Source organism: Scylla paramamosain, chromosome 42, assembly GCF_035594125.1.
Source record: "Scylla paramamosain isolate STU-SP2022 chromosome 42, ASM3559412v1, whole genome shotgun sequence".
Classification (NCBI taxonomy): domain Eukaryota; kingdom Metazoa; phylum Arthropoda; class Malacostraca; order Decapoda; family Portunidae; genus Scylla; species Scylla paramamosain.
Window position 1 is genome coordinate 5,800,001 of NC_087192.1, and position 20,000 is coordinate 5,820,000.

At 37.9% G+C, this 20,000-nt stretch overlaps 1 protein-coding gene across 6 annotated transcripts in view; it reads right to left on the reverse strand.

Annotated features, from left to right (window-relative positions):
• Positions 1-20,000, reverse strand: part of LOC135093210 (agrin-like) — a 503,425-nt gene that overhangs the window by 248,376 nt on the left and 235,049 nt on the right. For all 6 annotated transcript variants that reach the window (XM_063992187.1, XM_063992185.1, XM_063992186.1 and 3 more), the window contains one exon: positions 3,811-3,872. The gene's annotated coding sequence lies outside the window, so the exon portion shown is untranslated. The remainder of the gene's footprint in view (positions 1-3,810; positions 3,873-20,000) is intronic.

Consider the following 20,000-nt stretch of genomic DNA (forward strand, 5'->3'; position numbering starts at 1 on the left):
CCATTAAAATAGAAAACGGTATTGTTCATAAAGTTACCTCTTATAGATGGTAATATTTGATAAATTTAGTTCTGATGAAGTAGATCATGGCATTGTCGTTAATGGAAAGTCGGCACAAAATGGCAGTTAAAGATGGTAACAATAGAGTCGATAATGTAAGTGATGTCAGTGGCTTTTAAATGCAGAGTTAGTATTGTAATGGTACCGATAGTTGTGGTAATGCTGGTGGTAGCAGTGGCCAAAAAGTAAAATCAAAAGGAATTAACGTGTGATATCCTTTCGATAAAGTAATAAATGATGAGCGAGCGGACTCTTTCAAAGGTACGTAATTCTCAGCAGGCGGGGCGTGAATACATCGCCTCGCCGGGAGATTCACTCATTCACGTTGGCATAATTACATGTGCGCTGCTATTATGTCATGCTGGTGATTACAGATGAATCCTCGAATTGTAAAGCACACAGTGATATAGAACGGTGATCCGGTATGATTATTACTACTACTTCTATTATTATTATTATTATTATTATTATTATTATTATTATTATTATTATTATTATTATTATTATTGTTATCATTGTCATCACTATTAATACTATCATTATTGCTATTATTTTATCATTACTACTACTACTGCCTACTACTACTACTACTACAACTACTACTACTACAACTACTACTACTACTACTACTGCTACTGCTACTTCCGCTGCTACTACTCCCGACGATATTCTTCCAGCAGAATAAGCCATTTGTAATCCGCCTTAAGAATGCCTGTGTTTAGAATGCAAAAGAGAATGCAACCAAAAATAAATAAATGAATGAATAAACACAAGCTTCAGTAATATTTTCACATTCCTTTACACGTGTCCTGCTCCATGTTATACTTCGAGAAAGTGATCGTAAAATTGCAGCAATACATCGATACAAAATGAATTAAACTTGTACTCAGTAAAGAAAAAAATATAAATAAATAAATAAAATAAAAGAAGAAAGGAAAAACATATGGCCATAACGATCGTATACGAGGAGCACAAGGAACAGTGAGAATAGAGGAATCCATGAAAAAAGTAACTTCATCCTTCACTTTGTACCACGCGCTGGGAATTCTCGAAAAGCAGCAAGTGAAACATTACCTTAAAAGTGAAAACATTTAGATCAAGTGAAGTATATACGAGACACATGAAAGCAAGTAAAAAATAAAGGATCAACGATGAAAGCTTCACTCGTATTCAGTACATTTCAACACGAGTTACTTGAAATTATGCTAACGTAACTTAAGAACACATATTTCCAAGGTTATGAGAGTATTATATTATGGTAGCACGTTTTTTGGTGCAGATATTGCATGAAAAGTAATGTCCATAGGTAACAGAAAATGAAGGCGTAGGCAATTTTCTACCATTTGTATAAAGGAGGAAAATGTTATTTCAATTCGATAAAATTCTACGCCTTATGATTTTAATATTTCACAAACTATGACCTTTGATCCAAATAACGCCACCCATAGTTATATAAATCAAAAGCAATGTTCGTAGCTAATAATTGAAACATTTGGTCACTTATCCATAGAATTTTACAAGACAACTGCAAATTTCTTTCAACTCGAAAATTACTCTACGGAAATTGCATGTAACATTTAACTTACTATGACCACATTCAAATAACACCAACTAGAGTCTGCTTCAGCCACTCCAATACCCTTACAATTTTGGGTGAGCTTTACTTTGCATTAGTATATTTCACAACACTTCGACAATTCAAGGAAAGTCTCATTCATCAGATGGAACGAACTGAACCACCATTAAGGTCTCAACGTTTTACCTTTATTCAATGCATATTTTCAGGCACCGGATACGTTATCTTAACACATATACATCTATTTCACAGTTAATCTTCCCAAAATGTTTTATGAATATTCAAATATTTAAAACAATACAACGAAAATCTCTCTCTCTCTCTCTCTCTCTCTCTCTCTCTCTTCTCTCTCTCTCTCTCTCTCTCTCTCTCTCTCTCTCTCTCGAGGAAAACTTAGGTAAATCAAAATTCGAAAGGATTGGAAACAGTGACACTAAAAATGCAGGTGAACATAACAATACGACAAGAGAGCATAGTTTCCCTTTCCCTCTTCTTTCTATTCCCCTTTCCCATTATTAAGTACACCATTCCCTTCCTCTTTTCCTGCAACTCCGACCCAATCTCCCCGCATGTTTTCTTTCTCCCCACGCACGTACTTTCATTTCGTCTTTTTTTTTCCAATCGCCCACTTCATTACTAAAACATTACTATTATATCCATTGTTGTTTTTCTTTAATTACTCTGATATTTTCTGTCTTTTGGAATGTGAGTGTGTGGGAGGGGGAGTTGCACATGCGTCTCTCTCTCTCTCTCTCTCTCTCTCTCTCTCTCTGACCCCAATCTCAAAACGCGGTTGGTGTTATTAGGGTGAGGTGCGGCCATGCCAGGGACGTTCTGTCAACAAAATAAAGAGTCAGGAGTAAGAGAGAGAGAGAGAGAGAGAGAGAGAGAGAGAGAGAGAGAGAGAGAGAGAGAGAGAGAGAGAGAGAGAGAGAGAGAGAGAGAGAGAGAGAGAGAGAGAGATAGCGGCCTTCTTATATTAAAAGTCGCTTCTGTAAGATAAATATGGAAAGGATTGAGGTCAGTGTGTGTGTGTGTGTGTATTTGTGTGTGTGTGTGTGTGTGTGTGTGTGTGTGTGTGTGTGTGTGTGTGTGTGTGTGTGTGTGTGTGTGTGTGTGTGTGTGTGTGTGTGTGAATTACGAGTTTTTATGAAGCTAGTAATGAGTTTTTAATTGTGCATTAAGTTGGGTACATTCTGTATAATAAGATAAAAGTGGTAATAATAATAATAGTAATAATAATAATAATAATAATAATAATAATAATAATAATAATAATAATAATAATAATAATAATAATAACATTCTTACCAATATAACTGTCTCTTTTGTTATCATATTTTTTTAATAACACGTTACACCTCCATTTCCATTACCAATGATAACCACCACCATCACCACCACACTTACTCTACATTGCATCACCACCACCACCACCACCACCACCACCACACTTACTCCACATTGCACCACCACTACCTCCAGAGTTCTTATTAAACGCAAATGCAGAACCAACCACAGTTACCACTGCTACCATCACCACCATCGCCAACATCACCACTAACATCATTACATCTAATATTAAGCACCACACCATTTCAAGAATATCACATCAGACACACCTTTACACCCCACACTATCTACTTCATTGCTGCCTCTCAATTTATTTTTCACTTCCTTCAACACACTTCCATTCCTCTCTCGCCATTCCCCCTCATACCTCTGGTCAAAATATCGCATTTTACTGCCTCTACTGCCACAACCCACGCAAGCTTTCCTCCCATGCACTGCCAATATATGTATTTTGTTCACTATGTAATTAATGAGCATCAAAAACTTCTGATAGATTGAACTATATCATGTGCTGAAAATGGTACACTTACAGATATATAATTCGTATGTTTAGCAGCTTGTTACTTATTCACAAACTTTTCCGAGACATTTCCTTTTTCAGCCACCTCTAAATGCTATGCTAACGAGAAAATTACAAGTTGAGGATGCGTGTACATATTTTACACTTCGTCGTTAGTGTTGTGAAATGTTACTTTTCCAGTGAAAGTGTTGATCGTGGTGTCATTCAAGCCTGCTATTCTGAAATTAAAGCAAATTAATATTCTTGTGATAAATTACTGGAAATCTTGATAAATCAGTACTAAATAATACATATTACTCACACTTTGTAGGTTGGTTTATTACTTTTGTAGGAGAGCAGGTGTGATGCAGATTGTTGCCATACCTGCAAAGGAAAGAAAAACGTGTGGATGATGACAATTTGCAAAAAAAACAAAACAAGCATTAGCTGTGTTGTTTTAAACGATATACTCGAGCAAATTAGTAATATATTTCTGACATGTAACAATATTTCAAGTAATATCGGAACTATATTAAGGCATAAAGGTGGTAACATATTATCTCTCGTTCTTCTCCGCCATTTACGAATCATCCTTCATCAAACATGGCATTTCTTTCTTGTCCCTCTCAACATCCACCCCCACCCCTGTCTACACCTCTCCCCTTCCCTCTTCTCTTTCTCCTTCCTCACTCCTCTTCGTCTACGTAACAATGTCTTCCCTCCCAAACACACCCTTCCAGGTACTTCCCGCTCCCCAAGTCTCGCCCCTTATCCACGTAACAGGGAGGAATCAAGCACACTCGCGACCGATCATGAATAAATCCTCCCTCAGTTTCGCCACCGAGGAGCGATAAAGCGCCGTGAGGGGGTCGGAGGTGTCGCCATCTGCCATCATTCCCGAGCGATTTAATACCTGTGTTCCTTCTCCTACCCTGCCTTCCCGCGGTGGTCGTTTTCAAGACACACTAGCTCTCTCTCTCTCTCTCTCTCTCTCTCGTCTCTCTCTCCTCTCTCTCTCTCTCTCTTGCACACGCACATACCCACACACACACACACACACACACACACACACACACTTAATGGCGATCGAACTGTCTGTCTCGTTACAGTAAAAAAATATAATAACAATAATATAAAACAATGAATATAATGAAAATATTAATGACATCTGTAATTATATAAAGATAATTAATGCCATGAGCGTAATACGGAATGAATTGCCAATGTAAAAAGAACTGAAATGGTGGAATGTTGGAAAACGTTCGCGTCACAGACATGATAAAATAACAACATATTGCAAAAGGTTTAACATAAAATTGCAAAAGGTTTGAAAAAAAAGTGTAAGTGCTAAATAATAGATATGACAATTATTACACAAAATAAATAATCATCGAAAAATGTAACGTCTATCTTTGTATGTGTAAATGAAATTTTTTTTCTCTCTCTCTCTCTCTCTCTCTCTCTCTCTCTCTCTCTCTCTCTCTCTCTCTCTCTCTCTCTCTCTCTCTCTCTCTCTCTCTCTCTCTCTCTCTCTCTCTCTCTCTCTCTCTCTCTCTCTCTCAAATATTCATTACCTGTGAGTTGTAAAAAAAAAAATAAATAAAGAGAGAGAATTCAATTTATATGTCAATTGTTTCAAACGATGCTTTCAAAGGATAATAAGGGAAACACATGGGCCATAGAATTCATAATGAAACTGTACAATGAACGTGAAGCGTGTGGAAAAATAATGACAGTAGTGATGGCAAGTGACAACTACATTGACGAGAGGAACAGGAAACAGGAACAATAACACGCACAACTACTACTTAATATAAACACAGCTAAATTTACTGTTTGTCGTTAAATAGTTTGAGTGACATCATGAAAGGGAAACATAAGCGTAGTGCTGAAATGCATTGAACTACGTAAAATAAAGTTAACAACCCGAGAATGTCAATCTAAATGGAGTGTTAAATTCTTTCAGTTGCAGAACACACCTGCCTATGAAACCTGTAGGAGCTCAACACACCACTGCGCTTAACGTTTAGATGTTCAACAAACAAATCTATTTTACATTTAGATGATAAGAACACTAGTCAATTCAACTTGAAGATGTAAATCCACCAGTCTGTTTACAATGTAAATGAATATAAAAAAAAAAAAAAAACACATGGAAAACAGTAGGAAACTAGGAGGCCTAAATGTGGCAATCCCTGTAAGAAACCTATCTACTTATTTCTATCATTCCTATCCTCAAATTTATCTGATCTTCATTAGTTCCTTAGGCACAAAAAAAAAAAAAATAAATATTACTGAGCCTATTCCACTCATCTGACAATCACTTTAAGAATCCATTTATTCTCAGCTCCTTATTCAGAGTTTTTTTTTTTAATCTTTTTACTTATTTATTTATTTATTTATTTTTTTTATCTAACTTGAATTCGTTACTCAACACACCAGTACATAAAAGTTTTAGATGTTCAGCAAGGCATTCCATTTAACTACATCCCTTGAAAGTATTAAACGCATTAGTCCATATAGCTGCTTCTCCCTTTAGACTGTTTTCAACCTAGCGAGTAAGTAACAGAACAATCAGCACATTTTAATAAAAGAAAGAAAGTAAACTCTACCCCGTTATTTAAAAAGGTCAACCGAAGGGTCACTGATAAAAAAAAAGTTCATTGGCTGAGACACGAGAAAGAAAGTTATCTCTACTGGTTATTTAAAAAGGTCAACCGAAGGGTCACTGATCAAGGAAAGTCCATTGGCTGAGGCACGAGCAAGGGTTCCAACCATCACATACACCCATCACATGCAAGGATTAAAGGATGGAGTTTTTTTTCTTTTCTTCACTGTTGTTTACGAGCATCTTCCCGAGGTCGAGCTAACGAGAAAAAGAAAGAGGAAGAGGAGGAGGTATACGAAGATGAAAATATAAAAAAAACAAAAAAAAACAAAATCGAAAAGAAACGAAAGACCAAAGAAAAAAAAACAAGAGTGAAAAAAGGAAAGAGGAAAAGAAAGAAAACCGTGAGTGCCAAGGGGAAAATAAATGGTTCTGAGTTATATCACAGTAGGTCAGTAAAATATGGTTGCCGAAGGATGGTCTGTCGTGCAGGAAGGAAAGGAAAGAAGAAAACTAGAATAAAGAAACAAAGCTGAACTGAAAGTGACTGGTACACAGAATATGTACATAGAAAAAAGAAAAAATCAACTCGTATGGTGACAATAAAGAATAACTTGAAAAATAAAATTCCAAATAAAAGGAAAAAAAAAAAACGAGAGAGAGAGAGAGAGAGAGAGAGAGAGAGAGAGAGAGAGAGAGAGAGAGAGAGAGAGAGAGAGAGAGAAGAGAGAGAGAGAGAGAGAGAGAGAGAGAGAGAGAGAGAGAGAGAGAGTCATGTTGCAATAATATTGAAATAAGACATCACAACAAATCAAGGGCAGGAAAGAAAACGAAGTCGGATGGATATGAAAGGAGAACGAGGAGGAGGAGGAGGAGGAGGAGGAGGAGGAGGAGGAGGAGGAGACAGAAGAGGAAGTGGAGGCAGAAGTGGAAAAAGGAATAGGAGGAGAAGCGCAAAACGAAGAAGCAGTGTGATGAAGGATGAGAGAAGATGGAGGAGGTGGAAGAGGAGAAAGATGAGGAGGAAGAGAAGACCAGAGAAAGTTAGATTGGAAGGCTGCGCATTTTAATAAAAGGATTCAAGATTAACCCCTCACCAGAGCACATTTTCACCAACTTCCGGGTTAATATGCATGGGAGGATAAAGATGCCCAGAAAATATTGTGATCAAATGTTTCCTTTATATACATTGCATTTACTTACAGGGAGCAAAACAAGCTTCTGACCTTCCAAACACCGGAGAGAGAGAGAGAGAGAGAGAGAGAGAGAGAGAGAGAGAGAGAGAGAGAGAGAGAGAGAGAGAGAGAGAGAGAGAGAGAGAGAGAGAGAGAGAGAGAGAGAGAGAGAGAGAGAGAGAGAAACGAAGGCGAGGATGCACACAAGGACACACACACGATCACCACACTAAGCCACCAGACTCACACGGCTGGCGTATGCAAGAAGCAGACACAAACAAGCCATAGAGACTGAAGACAAAAGAGGACAGAAAATACGGATATTGTCGAGGGATTCAGTTTAGGTTAAACGAAAATTGAGTAGTTTTCATTATTATTTTTGTCTTTCAGTCGTTTTTTACCGGATGAAAAATAGTAACAATAAGAAAATTCAAAATATTGGTCATGTTTGTTTATTTACATAATGTGATTAATAATTTATATGCATATTTCATGGATGACTATGTTTTAATGTATAGATGCCACTGTAGTGAAAATGCATCACTCGTCGTACTGAAAAGTGCAAAATTATTCGTTTATTTTTTCTTTATGAATCGTCTTTAGTTTGCCATTGTGTCTTATACTGACTGACGAATCTATTAAGAAAAAAGTAATGCTAATACAACAACAGTAAACAAGACAATTTTGTTCTGATATCCTCTTTAGTTAGCATTATATTAAACACTCAGAACGGAAGTACCAAGAATATATTATATTACTAACAAAGAAAAAAAAAAAAAAAAGCGAAATTTTTTTATTTTCTGGTACTCACTTTAGCTAGCCAACATAATCAACAATGACGGATGAACCAAGAAAATATCATAACACAACTCCACAGTAAACACAACGTGACTACAATGGTGCACGTCCTCACACACGTCAGCCCCAACACGTACGTCACGCATAAGGTATTGCACTTGAATGTTGACCGCGCTGCCGCCACCAAACACCAAACATCTGCTCGTGTAATGCCAATGTAAATTACGTTTCAGTGTTGAAAGCTGTAAACAATTTGTGGGAAGCATACTGATGGGTTAAAGGATGATCCGCAGCAGTTATTTCTCACCACTCCTATCCACAATGTCGCGCTTTACATCAATTAACCAATCAATTAGTCAGTCAGTCAAAAATTCAGGCAGGCAGGCAGGCAGGCAGGCAGGTAGGCAGTAAATCACATAAACTAATCCATCAATCTATCCGTTCATCAAGAAAACAATTAGCAGTCATTCAGTCAATCATTCAGTTAATCACAAACCAATCCTTGCATCCATCCAGTCATCACTCAATCAGTCAATCAATCAATCAATCAGTCAATCGGTCAATTTTCTCACCGCTCACCATCACACTTCACCCACAAGGCACCAAACAATTTCAACATATGAGTAAAATTATTCAAGGTACGTACAACAATGAAACGAAAATTACCTTTCATAAAGATTCACATAATTTTCAGGCGAACTATTTTACAAACACGCTGACCGTTCCAATTAATATGTAAAACATGATTGATGCGTCACTCTCATTCAGCACTATTGATATTAAATGAAAGTAAATCCATGTCATTTCATCATTACTATACCATGAAAAAGTAAACAAAATAGGACGTACAGTTGTCAGAAGAAGTGATGCCATTGTGTAGTCAAATATTTCCGATATCCGAAATTTTCGTCGGTCTTTGTGATATTTTCAATACAAATATAGAATCTTTATATAAATAACTTAATTACTCCATATATTAATTTATGTCCCATTTATAGACATGGAATTCACTGGACATTGTAACATTACACAACAAAATAGGACAAGAAGATAAGTTGCAAGAAGCCTTTAAGTCTAGACGTGGCATTCCCTGAATAAAAAGATGCTTATTTATTTCTAACTACCATCCCTATCTGTACAGTTGTCTAATCTTTTAAAGCACCCTACCAATTCGACACTAACAACCTAATTACCGAGTCACCACTTTCAGAACCAGATCCTTTTTATCTCCATATTACTATTACTTCTTGAGAAAAAAAAGAGAAAAAAAAATTGATTTACACTGCAATTAAAAAAGAATTATTAATACCGTGCCGGACTTCGAGTACAAGAGCACGTGTCCTAAATGGACTGAAATGATAACTTGCATCCGCGGGTGAAGAGGAAGTAGGAAGGGACGTGCCGGAAGAGACGTAGCCAGGATGAGGACACGCCGGGGCACTGACCGGACCGTAATCCTTCACAAGATACTGAGAATCGATAATGATAAAACTATCGGTCACGGGCTTATTCATAGCGGTGTGTGTGTGTGTGTGTGTGTGTGTGTGTGTGTGTGTGTGTGTGTGTGTGTGTGTGTGTGTGTGTGTGTGTGTGTGTGTGTGTGTGTGTGTGTTTATTTACTTCATTGCAATCATAGAATCCAGTCAGTGAATCTAACAAAATAATCATCTGCTACATTTTCACAAGCACTTCTTTTATTTGATGTACACTTTATCTCTTTCATCACCTCTCTTTCATTTCCTCTAACCCAGTTTACATTTCTATACTGCTATGTAGGAACCTTTGCTGTGTGTGTGTGTGTGTGTGTGTGTGTGTGTGTGTGTGTCTGTGTGTGTGTGTGTGTGTGTGTGTGTGTGTGTGAGTGTGTGAGCTCGCGCGCCCAGCGTTCTCCACATCCCTTTCTTTCCACAACCTCTCTCTCTATCTCTTTCTGAATTCCTGGCAAAACCCAAGGCATCCTGTCCTCCTAATTTAGAACGGCTACCACCCAACCTGGTGCGCGTCCCCCTCACCCGCACGATCCCGAACTTTTCTGGTCCATAATGTTGTTCTGGCGTGTCCTGGCGTGGCTCCAGAGTGTCCTGTTATCTAGTGTGTCCTGAAGTGCCCTAGTAGTGTCTTAAATAAAGTGTGTCCCCGGAGCTACAGAGATAACAGGCACGTGTCACTTGCTGGACGAAGAAGAGAGAAGAAAAAAATGCTGGAAAGAATTACTGGGAGGAAAGCTTTGATCCGCGTCTTAGAGTGGAAACAATTAAGGGAGATAGGAAAAAAAGGGATACACGTTTATATACATCCAAGTGAATATACAGAAAAAAAAAAAAAATGTGACGAGCAGTGAAGATTCCTTTCTTCTTCTATCTGACATTTTTCTTCTCTCCTCCTCTTCTTTTAATCAAAGTAAAGGGAACTCTTGAACAAAAGGCAAAGATGCTCATGAGATTACTTTTCACAACTAGTTAACAAGATCGGTCCAGAGAGAGAGAGAGAGAGAGAGAGAGAGAGAGAGAGAGAGAGAGAGAGAGAGAGAGAGAGAGAGAGAGAGAGAGAGAGAGAGAGAGAGAGAGAGAGAGAGAGAGAGAGAGAGAGAGAGAGAGAGAGAGAGAGAGAGAGAGAGAATGAAACTAACCCATGCAAACATATCTGGACACAATTGCACACTACACAACCTTCGTGTCTCGCCCCTAATCCCATAATCTTTGCTGCACGAGTGACTGTCTCTAGCACCACACGAATGTCTCTAGCTAAGAACGAAAGGTCAACCTGCTCTTACATTTTTCATGAATTAATTGTATGACACTACTACAGTTTATTCCGTTCCCTCACAGTACAGTATTTTTGCTGAATGATTTTTTTAGTAATATGGAAATGTGACCAAGATTAACCTTTCATGCATTTCTCTTTCTCTCAAAGGGAACTTGAATTAAAATAGCTTTGTATTACTTTGAAGTTTCAGATTTCTCCATTTCTTTCTGTATTAAATCGTTGGTACACTCTAATATTCTCATTCACCTACATAGTGTTTTCTGTTGCGATGCTTTTGTGGATGAATGCAAGAGTCAGGTCAATTTGCGGTAAAGCTTCCTGTATTATTGTAATCACGTTTAATCTTGCAAATAATACAGTAAATAACTTGGTCAGAGGCTTTAAGAGGGGTTAAGAGTTAGGTTAAGAGGGGACCTGATAGAAGTCTTTAAGTGGTATAAGGGTTATAACAAGGGAGATGTAAGCAAAATTCTTAGGATCAGCAACCAAGGTAGAACAAAAAATAACGGGTTCAAGCTTGAAAAATTTAGGTTTAGGAAGGAGATAGGAAAAAATTGGTTCTCAAATAGAGTGGTAGATGAGTGGAACGGACTCAGTAATCATGTAGTTAGTGCCAGGACACTAGAGAGCTTTAAGAGAAGATTAGACAAGTTTATGGATGGGGATAACAGATGGAAATAGGTAGGAGTGTTTCATACAGGGACTGCCACGTGTAAGCCTGGTCGCTTCTTGCAGCTTCCCTTATTTCTTATGTTCTTATGTTCTTTATGAAATCAACATCCATCTTTGTGATTTTTTTTTGTGTACGTACGTGCGTGCGTGCGTGCGTGCGTGCGTGCGCGTGGTTGTGTTGTGTTATGGATCAGGTGACCAATATTAAATCAATATACTTTGAAACTCACTTAGCGTTAAGGAATTCGTTAAATATTTGATACTCTTATTTCTTGTATCATTTATTAAAATTTTAATAAATTAATAAATTAACGAAAATCGCACACCGGGAAATGATTGAACTACAACTGTCGCCTTGGTTCTTTTATGATTGGTCTCCGATGATATCAACATAGAAGTTATTTGATTACCTTTATACCTAGTAACTAGAGTAATAAAGGGAAGTAAACAAAAAAAAGAACAGAAAAGAAGAAAGAAAGAAAGAAAGAAAAAAAGGAAAACATGAACACCATCAATAACAACACTAAAATAAACAATACCACCATATTGGTTCTGCCCATGAATCATCAACTGAAGCACCAATAACTCACTATTAATGACTTGAAATTTGTAGCTCGAAGCAATCAATAACAAAATAATAAACATAATAAAAAACAAACAATAACAACACCACTCTCTCTCTCTCTCTGTCTCCCTCTCCCTCTTTCCCAACGAGCCGGTGTGCACTAAATAAGTCTGGCGGCAAAGTTTGGGCAGCTCAGAGAGTTATTCGGCGCTACATCAACATAATTTCCATAAACTGTAAACAATACTGGGCCAAGGACCGATCCCTGCGGCACTCAACTTGGGACGCGAGGAGAGGAAGGGGGTTAGAAGACCTGGATGCACCCGCCATGATGACTTCCCTGACTTACACTGCAGCTCTTAATATTCATACACGATACAATATGATACAGCAAGATCTTATATATGCTCTCCTTAAGGCTACTTTCAAAGGGCATATAGGTAATTAATCAGGTTACCATGGGTCGTCTTCTTAATGACAGTGCATATTACTTGTTGAGGTATTATTCGAACTAAGGAATGACACTCGAAAGCTTATAAAATGCAGACTCATACACTATTACTTAAGAAACAAATGCTATGTCAATATTAAGGAAATCCCTGAAAAGTAAAAGAAACGAGAAAAAAAGTGAACACCTAACGAGTCTCTTCTTGTATTCAGTAATCTGTTTTCCTCCTCGATGAAACACAAGGATGGAGACAGAGACAGAGAGAGAGAGAGAGAGAGAGAGAGAGAGAGAGAGAGAGAGAGAGAGAGAGAGAGAGAGAGAGAGAGAGAGAGAGAGAGAGAGAGAGAGAGAGAGAGAGAGAGAGAGAGAGAGAGAGAAGAGAGAATGGCCCTGTGATACTTTTGATCGACAGGCAAAATATAATCCAAAGGAGAAGGAAAAAGTCGACGACGACTACGACGAAAAAGAACAAGAATAAAAAAAAAATGTTAAACACGAGAAAAAGAAAACTGAAAAGAGAAGTAATAAAGAGGAAGCAATAATAACGAGAAAGAGGTAATAACGAGATAATAACAAGGGAACAAAGATAGGAAAAAGTAATAATAATTGCAACAGATGATAAAAATGCGACAATATAGATGAGGAAAAGAATAAAGGAAAAATGGGAAAAGGGAGGAAGAAAAAACGGAAAAGATATCAGGAAGAGAAGGAATAAGATATAAAAGACAGATAGGAAAGAAAAGCGAAACCGAGGAAAGATTGAAGTGGAAGGAATTAAGCAAAACAAAACAAAAAAGAGTAAGAACAAGAAGAAAGAGGAGAAAATAAATACATTAAGAAAAATAGCTGAAAAGGAAAAGAAAGACGAAGAGAAAGAAAAAGGAAAAGACAGACTTAGATGAAATGAAGATATTGTAAAGGAAAACATGGCAAGGAAATGGAAATAATTAGAAGATGGACTAGGGAAGGAAGAAAGTGAAGAAAATGTAGCAAAAACAAGAAAAATTCCTAAATAGATAAAACGAAAGCAATGAAAAGAAAAATAAGGAGGAGGAAGAGAAATAATAGGGAAAGAGAATGGGGGAAAAAGAATCTGGAGAGAACAAAGAGTACTATAAGGGAGAGAAGCTGGAACATGGAAAGAGTGGTGACCTGAAGCTCAGGTCACGTGACGGATGCCCTCAAGTTAAGGAGGGGAGCTGAAGGGGAGGAGAAACAGAAACAAGAGGGAGAAAGAAAATTATTTATGAGATTTCTATGTATTAAAGGTGCCATTATTATCATTAATGGCCTCTTCTTTTTCACGTCCTCCTTTTCTCTTACTCCAGACTCTCCTCTTCCAGGTTCTCTTCATTCTCTTCCTCCTTTTCCTCTTCCTCTTCTTTCTGGTCCTTTTATTCCTCCTCTATATCTTTTACTTTGTCGTCGTCGTCGTCGTACTCCTCCTTCTCCTCCTCCTCCTCCTCCTCCTCCTCCTCCTCCTCTGTGAGCTTAAATAAACGAGTATGCAACCGATTCAAAGTTGATGTAAAGAAGTTTCGTGGGTCTTTAGTCTTCAAATAATAAAAAGGACGAACACTGTAGATTTTCATAAATATACTAGTAAAAAAAATGTAGGGAATCTATAATAAATTTTAATATAACTTTCGTGTCTTCACATTTTTTTAATCTTGTATCTCTTTCTCCATTATTTTCTTGTTCCAGAGGTCGTTCCCCGAAGAAAAAAAAAAAAAAGGATATTTTTTAATACTTGTCACCCTTCGGCCTCTACACACACACACACACACACACACACACACACACACACACACACACACACACACACACATATTGACGGGAAGCATGTGGCGATCGAAGAGAGACGAGGCCGTGACGCTTCCTGGTTGGGCGAATGGTTGTGCAATCCACCAATGAGAGCCCTGGAGACACGCTGAGCCCCGCAGGGATTGGTCCATTTAGATACTTCGGCGATTCGGAGGAGGAGGAGGAGGAGGAGGAGTCTTTCTTTAAGGATTTAACTTTCCGGTGATATGTGAAAGAGAGAGAGAGAGAGAGAGAGAGAGAGAGAGAGAGAGAGAGAGAGAGAGAGAGAGAGAGAGAGAGAGAGAGAGAGAGAGAGAGAGAGAGAGAGAGAGAGAGAGAGAGAGATTATCACTTCCATTTATTACAACCACTACAAATAAGTACTTCACCATCATCATCTGCGCTACCACCACCACTAACACCAGTAGCTTCTTCCCCGTCTCGCCTCATAAATAAGAGGACGAGAGGTTCTGGTCGGCATTTCTCGAGGCCCCGTCAAGAAATACAGAGACAGCGGCACCGTCACAAGGCGGCCCTCACTACATTACGACTCTCTCTCTCTCTCTCTCTCTCTCTCTCTCTCTCTCTCTCTCTCTCTCTCTCTCTAATCTGGCAGTGAAGTTGCTCATCACACACTATTCCTGTCTGCTAAGTCCCCCGGGCCTCGACAAGGCACCGCGACCCTTGTGATCGGAGTTTGTGCTGCGGCAGAGTCTCCAGGCAGCGTTCCTCTGTTACGTAAGACAGTACAGTATTGTAGTAATGAGAATAATGATAATGATATTGATGGTTTCTAGAACGTTATTACTCTGCAATCCAGAAACTGTTAGCTGGGGTTCATGTTCACAATTACAGTACCGTAACATAGTGCCGAGAATGACAGTGAAAATTAAAGTAATGAGTTTCTAGAAAATAATTGTTCTCCATACCAAGAATAATAAAAGTGATAATAAAAGTAATCTAGTTTTAAAGCACATATGTAATGGTATTGTTACATGTCCAAACGCAATAATAATCATGTAATGTAATGTATTATCAACAATAACTACGATAATTATGAAAGTAATGGGATTCTTTGAAAAATGTGTTATGTCTTATTACAACTTTAAATGGGAGGTTACTGAATGAATATTTTAACGATGTATGCAAGAGAGGAGCGTGTTGTGGGTAATGAAAAAAATAACAGTGTTGAAGTAGCAATATAATGTTTACAACCATAAGAAAGCGGAGACTCAATAGACCCATTTTTTCTAAAGGTCAGTATTATAATGCGTTTAGGGAACGTTTGTAGAGCTACGGGCTAGACAGACTGAGAGATGACAACGGCTTCTTCTAAGTCTTAATGCATCAATGTTAACTGGCCAATTTTAAAAAATTCTAAATATTAACGAGTTATTAGTTTGTTCTAAGGTTTCACACGAATCAGAAGTTGGTGTTGGCAATATAAAATGAGAGAGATAAAGTATTTAGTGGAAAGCAGCCTCTCTCTCTCTCTCTCTCTCTCTCTCTCTCTCTCTCTCTCTCTCTCTCTCTCTCTCTCTCTCTCTCTCTCTCTCTCTCTCTGCAAGAAGCAAAGTTATGATGGAAAAATAGTTGACAGACAGAACCAATCCTAAGAAATGTAGTACCTCTAATTATTAGTGTTGGTAGTAGTAGTAGTAGTAGTAGTAGTAGTAGTAGTAGTAGTAGTAGTAGTAGTAGTAGTAGTAGTAGTAGCAACAGCAGCAGCAGCAGCAGCAGCAGCAGCAGCAGCAGTAGTAGTAATAACAGCAGCAGTAGTAATAACAGTACCAGTAATAGAAGCAGAAGCAGAAGCAGAAGTAGTGGTAGTAGTAGTAGTAGTAGTAGTAGTAGTAGTAGCAATGATAATAGTAGTAACAGCAGCAGGAGGAAGAGGAGCAGTCACATTGAAAGATCAGTGCACCGCCCTATCATCCCTCCTGTTGTCCCCTTTAGGATGCCTTTATGTATGGCGGCGATATGGAGCAGAGATGGCCGGGGACGAGGACACGCCGCGCGCTACCCTTGGGAAATCAGGAATTCAGACGTTCGCTATAGGGGGACCAAAACACATTTCCCCAGGATCATGGACTCAGCGCTCGCCGTCTGTCCTGGGGGAGGCTTAGCACTCTAGTCAGCATTGTGCACTTGGCGAGGGAGGAGAGGAAAGTACTGTGTGTGTGTGTGTGTGTGTGTGTGTGTGTGTGTGTGTGTGTGTGTGTATGACGAAGGTTTTCTGGTTTTGTGTCTCCTGTATTTTTTTTATTTATTTATTTATTTTATTTGTTTATATTTTTTTTTTACGTGTTTCATGTGTTGGTTTACATTTGTTTGGTGTCTTATTTTGTATGAATTTTGATTTATTTATTTATTTATTTTCATGCGAGAGGTGTTCTAGTCAAAAGCAACAAAAAAGACTGCAAAAAAAAAAAATGTCAAAAAGAATCTCATACTTACAAGAATTGTTTGACTTAAGAAATGCACAATTTTAGAGAACAGCTTGTAATCTGAACGGTGTGGCTTGTGTTGCTTGTTTTCTGTATCTCCTGTTCATTATCATTATGGCCTGTAGTATTTTGTTTAATTACAAATATAGTCAATCTGTCTCGTTCTTGATTATAGGAATATGAATCTGTGCAATGACTATATTGTAATCTTCTTTTAGACAGTACACAATTAATATTACTACTAGTGCTTTTATTACTACTACTTCTACTATTACTACTGCTACTACTATTACTACTACTACTACTGCTGTGTGTGTGTGTGTGTGTGTGTGTGTGTGTGTGTGTGTGTGTGTGTGTGTGTGTGAGGTGGGTTGTGGTATATTCTTAGCCTTCCTTTCACTTGAGTAACTCGATCATAAATTCCATTATCTTTTGGATTGATGAAGATAAAAGATAATTATTTCCTTTTCAGTGGACTTTTTTTTTCATTCTATTCATGAAGACAGGGTAAGCAAGGGAGACGAGTGGTGGTGGTAGTGATGGTGGTGAGACTACCACCACCACAATTATTACTATTATAGATGTTTCTATCAATGACGATGAAGATGAACATAATAATAATAATAATAATAATAATAATAATAATAATAATAAAAATAATAATAATAATAATAACAATTTTCACCATTATCATCATTATTGTCATGCACTTTATATTCAGTGGTTTCCTTCCCTCTCTTTCCTAATTTATCATTCCACTATTATTCTCTCTCTCTCTCTCTCTCTCTCTCTCTCTCTCTCTCTCTCTCTCTCTCTCTCTCTCTCTCTCTCTCTCTCTCTCTCCACCCTCATGCCTGTGAAGCAATTTTCATTTTTACATTTACCTTAATTTCTCTTGTTCTTTGTTCGCTCTGCATCCACTTCACCTTCCTCTATTCCATCCTCTTTCTCTTTCTTCTCCTTCTCTTTCGCCTCCTTATCCTCCTCCTCCTCCTCCTTCTCCTCCTCTTCATCATACAATCTCTTCTTTATCACTTTTTTTTTTCCAGACACATGTACATTTTCGTAAATAATAATAACTTTTATACTGTATCTTTCATTATAAAATTTTTAGAGCTAATGAATATTTAATTTTCATACACAAAGAAGCATGTTCTGCGTATTACATTTACTAATTGTGGGCGTTTAACTTTTATTTATTTTTTGCTTAATGATCTATCAATAAATATACTTTTTCGTATGTATTTCAGTCACAGCGTTTTAACAATTCCTTTTACTTGATAACCTACCGATGCATTTTTATCCATGTCTTATGCATTCCAGTCACATATCAATTATTGGTGACGTTTAACATTTCTTTTCGTATGCAGTTATCTACCAGTCTATTTTCCTTTTTCCAATGTATTCCAGTCACTCGTATTTGCGGAGCTTCATCTTCCTCTCTAATGATTGTGTTTTATCTCCCGGAATCTAATCAGTACCTCGTTCTCTTTCCATTCCCTTAATTGTCTCTTCTTCCTTTGCAGCGAACTAAATTAATTAATATCTGTTAAACTGTACTTTTATGAGCTACGAGTTTTATTAATCAATATCAAATTAGGGGAGGAGGAGGATGAGGAGGAAGAGGAGGAGCAGAAGAAGGACGAGGAGTAGGAAGACAAGGACGAGCATAAGTAGCAACATCAGCAGAAAGGAGGAGGAGGAGGAGGAGGAGGAGGAGGAGGAGGAGGAGGAGGAGGAGGAGGAGGAGGAGGAGGAGGAGGAGGAGGAGGGGTGAAGAGAAGAGGAGGAGGAGAAAGAAGAGAAGAGGAGAAAGAAGAGAAGAGGAGGAGGAGGAGGAGGAGGAGGAGGAGAAAAGAGGAGGAGAAGAGGAGGAGGAGGAGGAGGCTTAACTATTTCTGCTCTCTATACACCGTTATTTAGAATGAATCAGTTCCCGATAGAAAAAAAAAAAAATCGAGGCAAAAGATATTATGTAATTTTTTATTCATTTAATTTTTTATTCATTGTTTGAGTCTTAAAACTACATAGAAACCTCGAAGTAATATCAGAGTTATATTTTGCGCTGGTCATTCCTCATTAGAAGCATACTGTGCTGATCTGGTTTCCATACTTGAGAAAGGATACTAGCCCGTTAAAGATTCCGTGAAGAGAGTAATAGCTAAAAAGATATAAAGAATGCAAAAATATTACTTGCAAATACTTTTCGATTTTACATTTATTTGAGAAGTCCAGAATATGAAAAAAAAATCTAATTAGGACTATTTACGTGACAGATAGGAGATAGTATTTGGGATATAGCGTAAAATCTTGCGTAACTACAAGTACAAGGGTGGGACAGGAAAGCAAGAAGATTGTCCCCGCCCTTCTCTTTACACACTAACGACGTGGCCAATTTTAAAAGATTTTTGGAGGACGAAAATGTAACTTTACTTTTCCATGAAACGAAACAAAGAGGACGCTTCAACGTTAAAGACTCTTGCATTCTGTGCATTCAAGGCAGTTAACGTAACAACACCTCAAATTATGATGATGATGACAGTCCCCGACAGTAACGCAGCATAAGTGATGATGAAGATGATGATGAAAATAATAATGAAATAATAATAATGTACATATTTATTTGCCAAGGTGAACATCCTGCCAAGTGGATAAGCCAAGATGAGATGGCCACACACACACACACACACACACACACACACACACACACACACACACCAATGACAGTCAAAGTAACAATAATTTTGATGCGGAAAAAAAAAGAGAAGATTTCCGGATATATCGAGAAGCGGACACAGTAATTGCACTATTTTGTCACGAAGGGAATAGAATGCGTCCAATCAGCGCGGCCTTGTGGCGACAACACTTCAATGGATGATGAATGATTTACGTATGGCCATTGTGTCTAAATATTTGGGCACGCGACTTTGGAAATTTTTTTATTTTTCACTCACATTGCGCTTGGGAAGAATTTGCTTTAGATATCGAAGGAAACATATGTATTTTTTTTTGTGCGTATGTGTGTGTGTGTGTGTGTGTGTGTGTGTGTGTGTGTGTGTGTGTGTGTGTGTGTGTGTGTGTGTGTGTGTGTGTTTGTTTTAACAAATAACGATAAGATGATTAAGTAGATTCTTAAGTCAAAAGATCATTTACGTGAGTGTGTTTCCTGAGATTCATAGTTGCTCTTATAAAGAAAAAAAAAATAGCTTCCTTCTCCACCAACCAAGTCT